We start from the raw sequence: 17,672 nt of genomic DNA, 5'->3' as shown, positions 1-17,672 counted from the left end.
GTGCCACTCCATTCTGGAGCCTGGGTGACAGAGCAAGACCTTGTCTCAAAAAAAAAACTTGAAAAAAAGAGGAAGGAAAAAGTTAAAAAAAATTTTTTTTTTAAATATTCTATTTTAAAACTACAAACTGAATCAAGAAGTAAAGGCATATGGCAATGATGTGACTTAGTAGTTGCCTAAATTGTATCTTCTGCAGACATTTCAGTTTTTAAAAAATTTAGTTATTAATTGCTGGACAATTATTTGCATAAAATATTATTATGTCGTACTGTAACCAAGAGATCTATGGTCAAATTGTTAGTTAGATATAAAAACTGGGAGGAAATCATCGTCCATTTTTTCTTTTCTTGTACTGTGGCTATATATTACTCATTTATTTTTAATTTAGCTTCCTGGTATAATTATATATTATGAGGTTCAATTAAAAAAAATTCTGTGGTAGCTCATGCCTCAGTGTGGTAGCTCGCACCTGAAATCCCAGCACTTCGGGAGGCTGAGGCGGGAGGATTGCTTGAGTGCAGAAGTCCGAGACCAGCCAGAGCAACATAGTGAGACCCTGTCTGTAAAAGTCAGCGTGGCAGCACATGCCTGTAGTCCAAGCTACTTGGAGGCTGAGATGTGAGAATTACTGGAGCCCAGGAGGTTGAGGGTGCAGTGAACCACGATCGTGCCACTGTACTCCAGTCTGGGCAACAGAAGGAGACTCTAAAACAAACACACGAACAAAAAAACACCTCACCATCTGCAGTTTTTGTTTCATTTCATGATATTACTGAAATTATTCTGGTCATATTGAAAAAGGGGGTACTAAGAATTGATCTACTATAGTTGCCAGCCTAGATACACCACTGCAAGGCGCGGTGGCTCAAGCCTGTAATCCCAGCACTTTGGGAGGCCGAGACGGGCGGATCACGAGGTCAGTAGATCGAGACCATCCTGGCTAACACGGTGAAACCCCGTCTCTACTAAAAAAAATACAAAAAACTAGCCGGGCGAGGTGGTGGGCGCCTGTAGTCCCAGCTACTCGGGAGGCTGAGGCAGGAGAATGGCGTAAAAACCCGGGAGGCAGAGCTTGCAGTGAGCTGAGATCCGGCCACTGCACTCCAGCCTGGGCGACACAGCGAGACTCCGTCTCAAAACAAAAAAAACAAAAAAAACCAAAAAAAAACAAAAAAAAAACAAAGTAATGTAGGAGGAAAAAGTTCCTGTGTACCCTCTTAAATTTGGAAGCTGGGGCTTGCAAACTGAACTGACAAAAGACAGATTAACAGGAGAAAAGATTTATTTCACGAGCACACAGGGTCTTCACAGAAAAGAATTAAAAACCCAAAGAAGCGGTTTGGAGCTTACATGCCATTTTAACAAAGGGTGATAAATTGTAGAGAAGTGACTAGACAAAGGGAAGTGAGGTGGTTTGGGCTTCTAGGGGCAGTAAATTGTGGGCAGGTGACTAGGAAATGTATAGTAGACAAGGCTTGTTAAGTAAAGTTTGTTATGGAGGATGTGAGGGCAATCTGGTTGTGACATCTCTCACCCCATTGATTGCCAAGGTTGATTCAGCGGATCTGGATGGCTAGGTGGGTGTCCTCTTCCTCCCTCACCACCCCATGTGCATCCTCCCAAAGCTGCACGCTTGGTGGAAGAGGATGACCATCCCCGATAAAGAAGGACTGATCTTCGGTCAAGGGTATAAGAGTAACCGTGCTTCCCTGCTAGAACCTCCAAACAAGCTCCCAAGTTTGTTATGCAGACTCAATTCAGTGTCATCTCCAGTGATGATAGTCTGGTGGTTAAAAATTGTTTTCCTCGTGGCTCATGCCTGTAATCCCAGCACTTTGGGAGGCCGAGGCAGGCGGATCATGAGGTCAGGAGATCGAGACCTTCCTGGCTAACATGGTGAAACCCTGTTTCTACTAAAAATACAAAAAATTAGCCGGGTGCGGTGGCGGGCGCCTGTAGTCCCAGCTATTTGGGGGGCTGAGGCAGGAGAATGGCGTGAACCCAGGAGGCGGAGCTTGCAGTGAGTGGAGATCGCGCCACTGCACTCCAGCCTGGGTGACAGAGCAAGACTCCATTTAAAAAAAAAAAAAAAAAGTTATTCTTCTCTCCTGGTACTAGAGACAAACATATCTTTATAAATGGAAACTTGTGTTATCTGTACAAAGGGAAATTTATGCACTGGTTTTAGGCAGAAAGGAAGAGAGCAAAGGTTCTTCCTGTGTCCACTATTTCTTAATTGCCTTCAGCTTAAAATAAACCTTATACCAAAGTGATATATTTGGGGGTGGCATATTCTGATCCCCTTCACAAACTTATCAATGTATGTCCAGGTTCATTGGGTTTCTTCTGTTCTGTTGGAGCTCTCTGTACTGAATTTTTAGAAAAATTTCTTTCTAAAAAAAATTGTAGTAAAAAACACACAAAACTTACTGTTTTAACCATTTTTAAAGAGACGAGGTCTTGCTATTTTGCCTAGGTTGAAGTGCAGTGGCTACTCTCAGGTACTATCATAGTGCATTATAGTCTCAAACTTCTGGGCTCATGTGATCCTCTTGCCTTAGCCTTCTGGGTAACTGGGAATACGGATACATACCACAGTGCCTGACTTATCTTGACCACTTTTATTTTTATTTACTTATTATTATTATTATTATTATTATTTTGACAGGATCTCAGCCTGTCACCCAGGCTGGAGTGCAATGGCATGATCATGGCTCACTACAGCCTTTACCTCCTGGGCTTAAGTGATCCTGTCACATCAGACTCCCAAACTGCTGGGATTACAGTTGTAAGGCATGTGTCTGGACCTTAACCATTTTTTGGGAGCGGGTATGGGGATGGAGTCTCACTCTGTCGTCCAGACTGAAGTGCAGCGGCACGATCTTGGCTCACTGCAACCTCCGCCTCCTGGGTTCAAGCGATTCTCCTGCCTCAGCTTTCCAAGTAGCTGGGATTACAGGCACCTGCCACCACACCCGGCTAGTTTTTGTATTTTTAGTAGAGACAGGGTTTCACCATGTTGGCCAGGCTGGTCTCGAACTTCTGACCTTAGGTGATCCACCCGCCTCAGCCTCCCAAAGTGCTGGGATTATAGGTGTGAGCCACTGCATCTGGTCCCCTGAATTTTCAAAAGGAGATCTCAACTGATCTTTTCAGCCATCCTGAAGAAGGGAGTCAACCTCACAGTGGCAATGTAAATAGACGGAAAGAACAGTCCAAGCAGGTCCTGACAGGACAGCCTGATTTGCCTGGAGTGGCAGAGGTCCAGGTGGAGTTGCTGGAAGAAGGAGGATAGAAAAGAGCCCAGACCATTATCTTTACCACAGGCTCTGGAGATGCTTGATATCTTCGGAATGAAACTGTCCATAGAAAAAGATGCTAGTGGCTTGTTTAGGCTTTACTGAGTTACAATCATGGTCACACTGTAGCACCTTCCACTCACTCATTCAAAGGAACTTTTAAAATAATAACTTTGGTTGAGTGCAGTGGCTCGCGCCTATAGTCTTAGCACTTTGGGAGGCTGAGGCTAGCAGATTACTTGAGTCCAGGAGTTAAAGACCAGCCTGGGCAACATGGAGAAACCCCATCTCTACAAAAAATACAAATAAGTAGCCAGGCGTGGTGGTGCACGGCTGTAGTTCCAGCTTCTCAGGAGGCTGAGGTGGGAGGCGTGCTTGAGTCTGGGAGGTTGAGGATGCAGGGAGTTGTATGGCACTGTACTCCAGCCTCGGTAACAGAGCAATACCTTGTCTCATAAAAAAAAAAGAAAAGAAAAGAAAAGAAAAACCCCCAAATCTCCCATAACAAAAAACCTTTTTTCTTTTCTTTTTGAGACAGAATTTTGCTCTTGTTGCCCAGGCTGGAGTGGAATGGCATGATCTCGGCTCACTGCAACCTCTACCTCCCGGGTTCAAGCGATTCTCCTGCCTCAGTCTCCCAAGTAGCTGGGATTACAGGCGCCCACCACCAGGCCCTGCTAATGTTTGTATTTTTAGTAGAGACGGGGTTTCTCCACGTTGGTCAGGCTGGTCTCGAACTCCTGATCACAGGTGATCTGCCCTCCTTGGCTTCCCAAAGTGCTGGGATTACAGGCGTGAGCCACTGTGCCAGGCCAAAATCTTTTTTTTTTCAATTAAAAAAGTTGCAGCCAGGCATGGTGGCTCACGCCTATAATCCCAGCACTTTGGGAGGCCAAGGTGGGAGAATCACTTGAGTCTAGGAGTTCAAGACCAGCCTGGGCAACACAAGGAGACCTCATTTTGAAAATGACAAAAATCATTCTTAATCCACCCCCACCCCCATTTAGAGAAACCAGTCTTGACATTTTGGCATATTTTTAATATTTAAAAGATATGTGAGATTAGGTCAGACATGGAGTTTTATAGCCTACCCATTTTACTTACATCATGAGCATTTTTTCATGTCATTACATGTTATTCACAAACATGCTTTTAATGGTTGCATAATATCATACTCTACAGAGTTCTTTAAGGCATTTTAAAAAGTGACAACTAAATTTATTGCCACCCTAGAATACGAAAGTTTCAGTGCTGTCGAACCTGTCTTCCAAGCAATTACTGGTTTATCTCATGCTATTATCAAGTTGTACCCTAAAGGATAAGTACATTTTAAGAAATATTAAAGTAAAAGACAAAACCTTAGCATAGGCTGCAATTTAGGCAAAGTAAAAAGAGAATCTGGTGTTATCTGTCAACAAACAATTTAGAAAGCTTTTTCCATAAAATTAAATAATGACGTGTATGTCATTCACTGTACTTGCAGCAGCATAATTACAATAATGAGACTTATTTAATATAATGAGACTATATTTTAAAAATGTTATTCCAAGCATGCTACTTGGTGTTGCTTTGCTATTAAGCTACTTAACATTTTTCCATTTAAGTTTTTACGAAATCCAGGAAGCAACGTGAGGAGAAATTTTTGTTGAATTATAAAGCATATTGAAATGGAAAAACAAAAGCCTCTCTTGCATCCTCTAGAGTCAGGTAGCAACAGAGTTGGAAGTGTATAGCTTCAGCTAGAGTCCATAAGCCCTCTGCAATGAATACAAATTTATAGTGCTTTAAAACATAATAAAAAGAGCATACTTGATATTTTATTTCCTCTCCTGTCATCGTGGCTATCAAAAAGTTGCAGTTAATGTCACCTTTGGAAATTTGTCTGGAAACAAAACCAAAATTATTATGGCACCAATGCACGTAAGGATGATAAATGCAAAGAGCAGGGCAGTCTTGGCCAGAAGAGAAAATGGAAATGGCACTGAAGAAATTACTTGCTGGTAGAAAAAGCAGAGTCAGACTGATGAAGTGCTGTTGCACTTGCAGATAAAAGGCCCAGCCCTGAGAAAGACACTGACCACACATTTTCCAGGAGAGGTCTTTCCTCTCTAGAATGAGACTCTTCAACTTGCAATTTTGTGATTAGTCGCTTGTTTCAGAGGGAGAGGAGAGCTCATCAAATACTGATGGCAAGATCTGGGCCATTAGAAGGATGAGTTTTTAAATCCGAGTTGCTCTTGCACTGCCTGGCTAGATGACCATAAGCATGTTTCTGAAATTATTTATTCAAGCCCTGTTTTTTTAATCTGGAGAATGGGGATAATGATATTACCTATATCATAATGTTGTTGTGAGGTTTCACTGAGATGGTATGTGTAAAGCACATAAAGTTTCAATAAATGTTTGTGTTTTTATTGTTACTTGCTATGAACTGCCCTAGATACTTTCTGGTTTTTCTTTCTTTCTTTCTTCTTTTTGAGACAGTCTCACTCTGTCTCCCAGGTTGGAGTGCAGTGGCATGATCTTGGTTCACTGCAACCTCCACCTCCCTGGTTCAAGTGATCATCCTGCCTCAGCCCCTCCAGTAGCTGGGATTACCGGTGCATGCCACTATGCCTGGCTAACTTTGTTTTGTATTTTTAGTAGAGACAGGGTTTCACCATATTGGCCCGGCAGGTCTTGAACTCCTGACCTCAAGTGATCCACCTGCCTCAGCCTCCCAAAGTGCTGGGATTACAGGTGTGATCCCAGTGCTGGGATTACATGCCCAGTCTTATACTTTCTTTCTTTTGAGACAGGGTCTCACTCTGTTGCCCAAGCTGGAATGCAGTGGCCATGATCTGCAGTCTCAACCTCCTGGACTCAAGTGATTCTCCCATCTCAGCCTCCAAAGTAACGGGAACTCTAGGCATGTGCCCCCACTATGCCCAGCTAATTTTTTTTTTTCTTGTAGAGTTGGGGTCTCACTATAAATAGGTGAATCCCCAAATTGGGGTCGGACCAGTAGAGTTCTTGACTTCACACAGGAAAGAATTCAAGAGTGAGCCAACAGAATAAAGTGTGAGCAATGGAAGTTTATTACAGGAATAGAGTATGGGAAAATGACTGCTCCATAGACAGAGCAGGGCTACCCACAGGCAGAGAGTAGCACATACAGATTGCTGTCTAGCTAGATCTATAGCCATTCCGTAATTATATGCTACATAAGGGGTGGGTCATTCACAAATTTTCTAGAAAAGGGGTGGAGAGGTTCCAGAACCAAGAGTTCCTCCCCTTTTAAACCATATAAGGTAACTTTTGGGCATTGCCATGGCCATTTGTAAACTCATGGTGCTGGTGGGATTGTCTTAGCATGCTAATACATTATAATTGGCTTATAATGAGCAGTAAGGGCAATTAGAAGTCCCTTTCATCGCCATCTTGATTGTAGCTGGTTTTGGCCAGTGTCTTTACACCATCCTGTTTTAATCATATTCTATTATTGATCAGCAGGATCATGACGGGTGCTCAGAAAACAAGTGCTGCTGATTAACAACCTCAGCTGCATTGCCCTGGTTGGTTTTGAACTCCTGGGCTCAAGTGATCCTCCCGCCTTGGCCTTCCAAAGTGCTGGGATTACAGGTGTGAGCCACCATGCCCAGACTGGTTATACTTTCTATTGGTAAGGTGCTATACCACCTCTTCACCTTGTGACAGAGACCACAATTACCACCAAAAAATCCATTCCCTCCTTTCTTATCATCAGAACCACAGTTTTACTTAGGACAGCAGTATACTCAGACAAAGCACTACATTTCCCAGCTTCCAATGAAACTGAGCGTGGCCACTAAGATTTCGGTAGAAAACACCGGCTGGGGCTTCAAGGAAAGCTGGCTCAGATTTCAAGGTATGACTTGGAAGGTCAACAAGACGGCTGTAGCTTCAGCAACTCTTTTGGAACTACAAGGGAAAGACAAGTTTAGGGGAGAAGTTACTAAAGCTGTCTCAGTTCAGAAATTCTTGAGGCACTGAAGTAATGCTAGCAACCTTTTATTTCCAGACATTTTTTTCTCTTGAGAGATACAAGCTCTTATGTGTTTAGGTCACCATTACTTTGAGTTTGTTATGATATGTTGCCAGACTAAGTTGTGACTCACATACATCACACCGTGTTAAATTCCTTGAAAAATAAGGACAACTTCATCATTCAAGGTATCATTACAATAACATCTCATTGTGTGAGGTAATCTGGGTGACTTTGTGTTTGAAACAAATAAATGAAAAACTGACTGCAAACTCTCCCTTACAGAGTTTTTGTGAAGAAGGAATGAAAAGAAAGCACGTAAGTTTACCTGCTTAGCACAGCCCCTGACACATACTGGTTACTTGGTTCATAGTGGCTAACATTATAGGGCTACCACAAAGGGAAACAAGCTAGAAAAAAATCCTGTTTATCCTTGGAGTAAAAAGCAGGGACAATCATTTTTATAGCTTAGCCGTTGGCAGTCTGTATTGTTATTTTCCGAACCTCTTTTTGTCTGACAGTTCATTATTCAGGAGGATTTCAGCTCAAAAATAATTGAGAAGGCAAGGCCTTAAGGAAAGGCAATGGATTTCATGAGACTGGAATTACAAAAGGATTGCCCTTCTATTTGAAGAGAGTGCCAGATAACAATTTGTAATCTCTGGATGTTATGTTTCTGGGACATGACCGCACCCTGTACCCAATATCTGAAGGGATTATGTCACTGTTGAGTGCTCGGGTAGGATGTAGATTCAGGAAAAGGCAGCTGTGCCTGCCGCTGAGAGTGTTTGTTGGGCATGGGCTGTTTGTTGCCTCTTCATTCTTCTTCATAGGTCGCACATGCAAATTCAGGTGGAGTTGGTATGTAACATGTGGTGGAAATTTGGGCTGTGATGTCAAAAGGTCACTCATTGGGTAAGCAGGTCTATTCTGAGCTGACTGTAGTCAGCCATATTGGTTCCAGCCAGTTTCAACCTGTCACCCAATTTTGTTGCAAAGGGAAGGGATTGTAACAAACTATTTCCTTATCTGCTGCCCTGCAAGACAAACTGGAGAATTTGTTGTTAGTTACCACATTCTCTAAGCCTGTAGGACAGTTTCCAGAGGTTGGCTTACTCTTTCCTGATTCTCTACTCCTATTTGCCCGTGGTATAGTCAGGAACACAACATGGAGGAGGAAGGGACTCAGTGGCTCTTTGTGAAGTTTTTATTTTATTTTATTTTTTGAGAGTCTCACTCTGTTGCCTAGGCTGGAGTGCAGTGGCATGATCTCGGCTCACTACAACCTCTGCCTCCCAGATTCAAGAGATTTTCCTGCCTCAGCCTCCTGAGTAGCTGGGATTACAGGCACATACCATCACACTCAGCTAATTGTTTTTGCATTTTTAGTGGAGACAGGGTTTCACCATGTTGGCCAGGCTGGTCTCGAACACCTGGCCTGGCCTCAAGTGATCTGTCTGCCTTGGCTTCCCAAAGTGCTGGGATTACAAGTGTGAGCCACCGCATCGGCCTGTGTGAAGTTTTTAAATGGTGAAAACATCTGTAAGGACCTTCCCCACAACCTGTGATAGTCAGTGTGACAAATGACTAATAATTAACTTTGAAACTTTCATATAGATGTCATTCCCAGAATGGAACCTGAGTGAGATCAATATTCACATGCCAAGGATTTTTTTTTTTAAAGACAGAATCTCGTTCTTGTCACCCAGTCTGGAGTGCAGTGACGCAATCTTGGCTCACTGCAACCTCCGCCTCCTGGGTTCAAGTGATTCTCCTGCCTCAGCCTCCTGAGGTTAGCTGGGTTAGCTCCTGAGGTTAGCTCCCTCCAAGTAGCTGGGATTACAGGTGCCCACCACCATGCCCAGTTAATTTTTGTACTTTTAGTAGAGACAGCGTTTCGCCATGTTGTCCAGGCTGGTGACAGTGAAAAGCAAGCTAATTCAACTCTATATTATATATAAGAGACACACATAAATCAAATAGATTATGGTATATCCACACAATGGAGTCTTTTGCAGATGACAGAGAAATAAAGAAAATCTTTGTGTACTGATATAGAGTGATCACCAAGATATATTTTAGCAAAACAAGATGAAGATCTAGAACTGTATTATAGTATGCTAATGTTTAAGACAAAGTGTGTGCATATGTGAATGTGCGTGTATACACGTGCACTCACACACACATCTGTATATACTTATATTAAAATGGTTATCTATAAATAGGGTAGTATAAAAGTGAAAAAGATAGGGATGAAACCTGTCCCTATCTACAATCCATTCCCTTTGCAACAAAAGGTATCTAAAAAGTAACTTCAGCTGGGCATCGTGGCTCACGCCTGTAATCCCAGCTACTTGGGAAGCTGAGGTGGGAGGATCATTTGAGCCCAGGAGTTTGAGCCTGTAATAAGTGATGACTATGCCACTGTGCTCCAGCCTGCGTGACAAGGCAAGACCTTGTCCCTACAAAAACCAAAAAACATGTATCTTGATATATAATTCTGTTTTTATAATCATATTTGTTTTATTTAATTAAATGAATAAAACAGAATCAAATGAAGACAGCAGGCTTTAAAAATGAAAAACAATCGGAAACTAATGAACCTAACTGTATGTCAAGTTGGTAGCATATTCACACAGAGAAAAAAATCACTTCAAGTGACTTTAAAATACAGTATTTTTCCTGTACATCCTTATGAGATATAATTTAAGAACAAAAGAATTGCAAAGAAACTTGAAACGCGATCAGTATTTATTGATAGTAGAAATATTGGCATTATTTGAAACTATTCTAGATATATTGAAAAGTAAAGTGAAATTAAAACTTACATGAATATAATTTAGAATGAAGATATTCAGTAATCAGTACAAGAGCAGAGAAATAATGTACAAAAATCAAGGATGTTTATATTCATGGGTAACAAAACCCAAAAGAAATGTATAAATAAATATGAATAAAATAATTTAAAACAATTTTTAAAAAGAAAAAATATAAAAAAAGATTTTAAAAATCAAGGAAGTTAAAACATTGTAATTTTAAATTTGAATTGGAAGGATGAACTCAAAATTATATTTTTCTCTTAAAAATGTAATTTTAGCTCTGTTCTCCAAAACACCTAGAAATAATAAAAAGCAAGTAGTGATGAGCTCCAGTTGTGCCTAGATTATAGTCTCTAAATATCCATTTTCTTTACGAAGCTGCCAGAGGTCTTTGGAAAAATGACAGGAAATGTACACTACCTATATAAGGTTAGTACCTATATGAGCTGGAAAACAAAGAAGTTATAAATTAAGTCAACAGGATAAAAGAGCCATCTATTTTTTTTTTTTTTTTGAGACGGAGTCTCGCTCTGTCCCCCAAGCTGGAGTGCAGTGGCGTGATCTCGGCTCACTGCAAGCTCCGCCTCCTGGGTTCACGCCATTCTCCTGCCTCAGCCTCCTGAGTAGCTGGGACTACAGGCGCCCACCACCTCGCCCGGCTAATTTTTTGTATTTTTAGTAGAGACGGGGTTTCACCGTGGTCTCGATCTCCTGACCTTGTGATCTGCCCACCTCGGCCTCCCAAAGTGCTGGGATTACAGGTGTGAGCCACCATGCCTGGCTGAGCCATCTATTTTTTTGAGATGGAGTCTCACTCTGTCACCTAGGCTGGAGTGTGGTGGCGTGATCTCGGCTCACTGCAACCTCCGCCTCCTGGGTCCAGGTGATTCTCCTGCTTCAGCCTCCTGAGTAGCTGGGACTACAGGCATGCACCACCATGCCTGGCTAATTTTTGTATTTTTGGTAGAAACAGGGTTTCGCCATGCTGACCAGGCTGGTCTTGAACTCCTGACCTCAGGTGATCCTCCTGCCTCGGCCTCTCAAAGTGCTGGGATTACAGGCATGAGCTACTGCACCTGGCCATAAAACAGCCATCTTGAAGGCCTCTCTCTGGTCTCAGAAGAGACGTTTTGGACAGAAATCAAGATAAATAATGACTGCAGCTAATCAAATATATTAAAAATCTGTGAGTTCATAATGACACTGAAGGAAAAACTAATTGGTCACCATTTGGAGGTTGTTAGGGCATTATAACTCATTTACTGTCATTACCCTGAAAATAAGGAGAATTAAGCATTTTCCTGTATTTCCTGTATGCGCTGTGCTGAGGATAGCCAAACTATTAATAAAAGAAAGTTTTTCTTTACATAAAAAAAATCCAGCTTATAATTGTAGGGGTAAAAAAATGAAAGGATTAGAAAATCACCATTTTGCAACTCCTGAAGATATAATGGATCTAGGCAACGATCTTCCGTGGATGCTAAAATAAGTAGATTAAAGGTTGATGGAGGAACTTTACAAATGAAGAATTAGGCTACTACTTGAACCCACCTGATCGATCTTAACATCACTACATGTGGGCCAGCCAGACATTCCGTGCCTCTTGATGTGATACAATAGGAAGTGCACAGCATCACCTATGAAGTGTTCTTGCCTAAAGTAAATTGAACCAAATAGAATCAAATCTCTAAATCTAACTACCATTTTGTCGGAAATGGTGGGGATGGAGGAAAAGTTAAATGACATTATGAGAAAGCAACCAGCCACATCTAAAATGTGTAACATTCTAAAGGATAAATGATTCTCCAACAAATTTATTGTACGAGAATGAAAGGAGAGATGAGGGACTCATAAAATAAAAGAGAGTTAAGGGACTTTATAACCAGATAAAATGTGTAGACCTTGTTTGAAGCCTGACTGCCTTTGAGACAATCAGAGAAATTTTAACACACACTGGGTATTAGATAAAGTCAGTCAAGGAGCCCTTGTTAATTTTGTCAGGTGCGATAATGGAAAGATGATTATGTTTTAAAAAGTTTGTTAGTTAGCAATACATACTGAAATGCTGATTAATCATATGATATCTGGGTTTTTAAAATATGCCGGTGTCCTAAAATACTAAACAAAAAGATTTAAAGAAAGGTATAGCCATCAGGCAGAAATGTTTCAGAGATGACCAGGAGGGTAGAATAGGAAAAGCATTCCTTGGTTTAAGCAGTAGGTGAGTCATTGGTGACTTTACAAGAGCATCTACAGACAGATGGGTGGTTGACGAGCAAGCCAGACCAAATGATTTGGGGAGTAGTTAGAGGAAAGGGGGTGGACAAGTGCAGTCAGTGAGAAATTACTTATTTTTTCCTTTGAGACAGGGGTCTCACTCTATCGCCCAGGCTGCAATGCAGTGGCACGATCTCAGCTCACCACAACCTCCACCTTCCAGGTTTAAGTAATTCTCCTGTCTCAGCCTCCTGAGTAGCTGGGATTACAGGCATGCGCCACCACACCTGGCTAATTTTTTGCACTTTTTAGTAGAGATGGGGTTCAATCACTTGAACCCAGGAGGCCGAGGTTGCAGTGAGCCGAGATCATGCCATTGCACTCCAGCCTGGGCAACAAAAGCGAAACTCCATCTCAGGAAAAAAAAAAAAAAAAAAAAAAAAAAGGCCGGGCGAGGTGGCTCAAGCCTGTAATCCCAGCACTTTGGGAGGCCGAGACGGGCGAATCACGAGTTCAGGAGATCGAGACCATCCTGGCTAACACGGTGAAACCCCGTCTCTACTAAAATACAAAAAAAATTAGCCGGGCGAGGTGGCGGGCGCCTGTACTCCCAGCTACTCGGGAGGCTGAGGCAGGAGAATGGCGTGAACCCGGGAGGCGGGGCTTGCAGTGAGCTGAGATCCGGCCACTGCACTCCAGCCTGGGCAACAGAGCCAGACTCCATCTCAAAAAAAAAAAAAAAAAAAGGCTGGAAAGATACTAATAAAAATAGTAATAGTAATAATAATAGTAACTAGAGGAGTTTGAGAAAGATTTGTGTGCTTTTTTTTTTTTTTTAATGTGAAGAGATTCTATAGAGAGGGAAGGGGGATAATGCTTTTCTTTTTTTTTGAACTTTCAGAATTCGGTCTACAACACCATGTTCTCTCTTTTCCTGTGACAGAGAGACAGGCAATATTCTCGAGAATGTCTTCTCCTTTTCCCCTGAGTCCTAGAGTGAGTAAACTTGAAGCAGAGTTTCCAGCCAAGGTATGATGGATGTGTAGGGAGAGTGAGAATAAACCTTTATTGTCTTAAGCAACTGACATTTTGCAAGTGTTTGTTACTGCAGTATAACTTAGCCCGTTTGATTTAGGGATATATTGTAACATAATAAAATATAGAAGAGGTTTAATGGATTCTGAGAGTAGCATTCAGTCAGACATACATTTGCAGTAACATCTTATCAATGTGGCCAAGGGAGAATTTAATGCCACCAAGTGTGTGTTCTCCATCTGGGTCTCATAGTAATGGTACCTACATCTGTTTTTTCTGGTAGGACCACAGAGAAGGTTTCTGTGTTTTCAGAGAAGGTTTTTCTCTTATCTTTTCACAAGAATGGAAGTTAAAAAGAGATCCTCCTTTGGCAGCATCACGCTACCCTTCCTTCCCTGCCAAAATGGGTTGCACTAGCAGAGGGTGGCCCAGTCTATGGGCCCTATAATCAGAGCAAGAAGAGCTGGGGCTGGGGCTGGGGAGTGAGGCAGGTTGAGACGCTTCAAACATTAGGAAGTCTGTAGAGGACTTGGTAAGTATTCAAAGAACACTCATAAGGAAAGTAAAATGGTTGGAAACTTTGACCCAGTCTAGGTCTGGAAACTCTGAGGACCAAGCATGGTGGGATATTTGGAACTCCTTCCCCATCTTCAGGCAGGATCTGGGGTTTGTTACCTGCCTGAATCCTGGGTGCATTTATTCAGGCACTGCAGTTACCCACTTAGCAGCTCTCCCTGGTTTCCCTCAGCGGAGCCCCACTGGGCAGGAATGTGATTAATTTGCCCATGGCCTAAAATCCTAGCTAATGCTTTGGTGGATCAGGCTTTGTCTTAGAAATATTTTCCAGTGGACAGAAAAACAGCTCTTTCTGGCTCACCACAGGGTCTGTCTCTAAGGGTGCTCTCAGAACTGCTGACACGGTGCTATATTTCTATGAGGCAGCAATTAGCCAACTGCCCTGGGGCTGATCCCTTCTACGCTTGCAGCAGGTTCACAGCAGGGATCCCTGCTGGATAGCCTAAGCCCAATTCATCTCAGGACTCAAACTTGCTTGGGCATGATCTGGAAGGCTGATGTGTCCCAGGGGGTTGGGCTTTTGAATGCAGAGCCTCATGGAAAGGAACCACATAAAGGGAAAAAAGAATTGAAGTTCACAGGTTGGTTTAAAGATAGCAAGAAGCCAAGTATTGGGGACAAGAGAGGGCAGGGTTGTGAGGGTGTTGTGGTGGATATCTGCCACTCCCATTCACTCCCATTGCCCTCTGTGTCAGCTTGCCCGGCTGCACTCCTGCGTCCTGGAGGAGGGAGAAGGAGCAGCAATAAACATCAAATGAGAATGGAAAGAGTTGCTCTGCTGGTAACCTCAGTAAGACATAAAGGGGACCAGGACACCTTACTGTGAAGCTTCATCTGAGAGCACCCCGATTTTTCAGTTTTCCGTGGCTATCCCCAGGGTCACCTCTGGCTCCTGCTCCCACTGGCCTCTTCGCCCCACCCCTCAGCCCCCAGATTTGGAGTTCAGGCACTTTCCTAGGATCCTTCCTTCCTTCCTTCCTTCCTTCCTTCCTTCCTTCCTTCCTTCCTTCCTTCCTTCCTTCCTTCCTTCCTTCCTTCCTTCCTTCCCTCCCTCCTTCCCTCCCTCCCTCCCTCCCTCCTTCCTTCCTTCCTTCCTGTTCTCCCTTCCTTCCTGTTCTCCCTTCCTCCCTCCTTCCCTCCCTCCCTCCCTCCCTCCCTCCCTCTCTCTCTCTCTCTCTCTCTTTCTTTCTTTCTTTTTCTATTTCTGACAGAGTCTCACTGTCTCACCCAGGCTGGAGTGCAGTGGTGCAATCTTGGCTCACTGCAACCTCTGCCTCCTGGGTTCGAGCAATTCTCCTGTCTCAGCCTCCCGAGTAGCTGGGATTACAGGCATGCACCACCATACCCAGCTAATTTTTGTATTTTTAGTAGAGACAGGGTTTCACCATATTGGTCAGGCTGGTCTTTTTTTTTTTTTTCTGAGACAGAGTCTCGCTCTGTCGCCCAGGCTGAAGTGTAGTGGCGCTATCTCGGCTCACTGCAAGCTCCGCCTCCCGGGTTCATGCCATTCTCCTGCCTCAGCCTCCCGAGTAGCTGGGACTACAGGCATGTGCCACGACACCCAGCTAATTTTTTGTATTTTCAGTAGAGACGGGATTTCACCGTGTTAGCCAGGATGGTCTCGATCTCCTGACCTTGTGATCCACCCGTCTCGGTCTCCCAAAGTGCTGGGATTACAGGCGTGAGTCACTGTGCCTGGCCCTGGTCAGGCTGGTCTTAAACTCCTAACCTCAGGTGATCCACCCACCTGGGACTCCCAAAGTGCTGGGATTATAGGCAGAAGCCACTGCACCCAGCCTTTCCTGCTTTCTTTCAAAGACCCCTTCATGGAAGGTGTTTATACATGTGGCAGATTTTATTGAATATTTAGGGTCCAGAAATGGTATCACATCACTGCCCAGCTCAGCCTCCCCTGGAAAGTCTATCTCACCACAAAGCAATCTGCCTGAGGTCACCTGCCCATTTTGGTGACTGGTTATCAGGCACACTGACTATTCCTCACCTCAGGGCCCTAAGTGCCTCACTGCTAAAGGGCATTCTCAGACACCGGACCTGGGACAGGGGGTTTTATACCCAATACCCAATACCAAGCCGCAGCTGATGGGGAGCCTATGTTGGTAGATAAATAGCCTAGCTTCCCAGTGTCAGTGGGGAGATCGTGAGCATGTTCTACAGAGCTCTGCGGAGAGGCTCAGCACCAGCAGTGTTCTCATTAACACGTGCCACTGTAGGGTGGCTATAATTAACAATAATATATTATGTCATTTCAATAGTGAGAAGGAAGATATTGAATGTTCCCAACACAAAGAAATGATAAATGTTTGAGATGATGGATATGCTAATTATCCCGATCTGATCACTCTACGTATGTATTGCAACATCACTATATATCCCAGGAATGTATACCATTATTATTTGTCAATTAAGAAAATAAAATTTAGTTAAAAAAAAACCAGAAAAACAAAAATCCTTCATGGCTTCTCTTTTCCTGTCTCTCACTTTACCCACCCCCTCACTTCTGTTTCCTGGCAACACCTCCCGGCAACCTGCCTACACCTAAGCCCTTCCTTAGCAGCTGCTTTTTGTAAAATCTAAACCAAGACACCTACTCTCTGTATTTCATTTGCTACTAGTTTAAATTCTCTGCCCTCTCTTAGTTTTTCAGGCCTTTGGTTTTATAGCTGAAGTCTCATGAATATCTCTGTGAAAACGACATGCCATCTACTCTCTGTATCACACAGTTTAGCAACATAGAGGAGCTGTGCCTTTGAAATTTCAGCCTTCCTTTTCCTCTCGCCTCCACCAGTGTCTGTTTGCAGTAGATGGAAGCAGTGAAGAAATTTCTCTGCCCCTTGATATGAATTGTGCATGGACTGTGGCCTCTTGCAAGGCAGAAATGACTGCAGTAAGCTTGCTTTTATGCAGTTTTACTTCCATCCAGTGGCAGGATATGTTTCTCCTTGGATGCAGTTGGAGTGGGTGGTGGACACAGGGACTTACTGAGTAAAAGCAGGGAGGATATCAGGTCTTGCAACATTATGGTCGCTTTAGAGGTCAAACTTGCTTGGGCATGATCTGGAAGGCTGATGTGTCCCGGGCTTGGGCTTTTTATTAAGAATCTTATGGAAAGGAACCACATAAAGGGAAAAAAGAATTGAAGTTCATAGGTTGGTTTAAAGATAGCAAGAAGCCAAGTATTGGGGACAAGAGAGGGCAGGGTTGTGAGGATGTTGTGGTGGTTTCTCTGGGGTAGGATTATCAGCATTCAGGCACTAGCTCCTCTGTCCAGGAGCAGGCTACAGCAGGTACAGCTCCATTCTGAAGCTGGTCATTGTGGAGACAGATTTCTACTCATGATGGCTTCCTAATTGGATCAGTGATGGTATGACTTCATGGCCAACAACTGTTATGACAGCTTGTGATCCACCCACCTCGGCCTCCCAAAGTGCTGGGATTTTAGTAAGTGCTGAGTGAGGTACATGGAAGGTGGCTTCACGGGTACATTGGAGGCACCCAATAGAGCTAAGTGGCACCATTTGGGAGGAATTTGATGGATGGTTGGATTTCCTACAGCATAAATGAGAATGAAATCAAGGTTATCCTTTTAGGTGACGTCTATTTTGATTATTTTTAACCTCCAGGCTCGTGTGTCCTGGAAATATGCGTTACATCAAGTTGCTTAATTTTTTTATTTTTTTGAGATGGAGTTTCGCTTTGTTGCCC

This window comes from Macaca thibetana, chromosome 12 (assembly GCF_024542745.1).
Source record: "Macaca thibetana thibetana isolate TM-01 chromosome 12, ASM2454274v1, whole genome shotgun sequence".
NCBI classification, from domain to species: domain Eukaryota; kingdom Metazoa; phylum Chordata; class Mammalia; order Primates; family Cercopithecidae; genus Macaca; species Macaca thibetana.
The sequence above is the reverse complement of the archived record's forward strand: the minus strand, read 5'-3'. Positions refer to the sequence as shown.